Raw genomic sequence first — 570 nt, 5'->3', positions numbered from 1 at the left:
ATCTTGAAGCAATAAAAAAACCTGGAACTAACTGACTAGGGAAATCTTTAAAGGCAAACAGCTAATGACAAGGTAGGTACAAAGACTGTATATATCCTATGTGTTGGAATACTGGAAAGGGACATATGGCAACAAGGAAGGGTAGGTGGTCAGGGGCAGTTGCCCAGAGGCTCACTGCCATAGAGCAGCAAGAATGAATAGATAAGGAGCTACAACGTAAAATGGTAATTGAGGCTGTCTGGACAATAAGACTGGGACTGGGAGAAGAAAAGGGACTGTGCGCAAGCACTCCAAGGACTCAGATGAAGAAAGAGATGTGCTGAGAGGAGCAAGTGGAAAGGTTTCATGACAAAGATGAAATTTGGATTCTGAGGCAGCAGCAGGGAAGAGACTATTGAAGGCAAAGCTGTGTCAGAGGAGGCGAGACAGGAGATTTAATGCTGACATGGCATAGACAAATAGCTGAGGAACATGGAATAGTACATGTGATATTTAGGTCCACTCACAGTTCCTCTGCCGTCAGCAAAAGTCTGTTTAAACGCTAGCAGAGTGTGTGTCATCCCACATCAG

Source organism: Pipra filicauda, unplaced genomic scaffold (assembly GCF_003945595.2).
Source record: "Pipra filicauda isolate LSUMZ 115617 unplaced genomic scaffold, ASM394559v2 scaffold137_size4652046_pilon, whole genome shotgun sequence".
Taxonomy (NCBI): Eukaryota; Metazoa; Chordata; class Aves; order Passeriformes; family Pipridae; genus Pipra; species Pipra filicauda.
Note: the sequence above shows the minus strand (reverse complement) of the source record.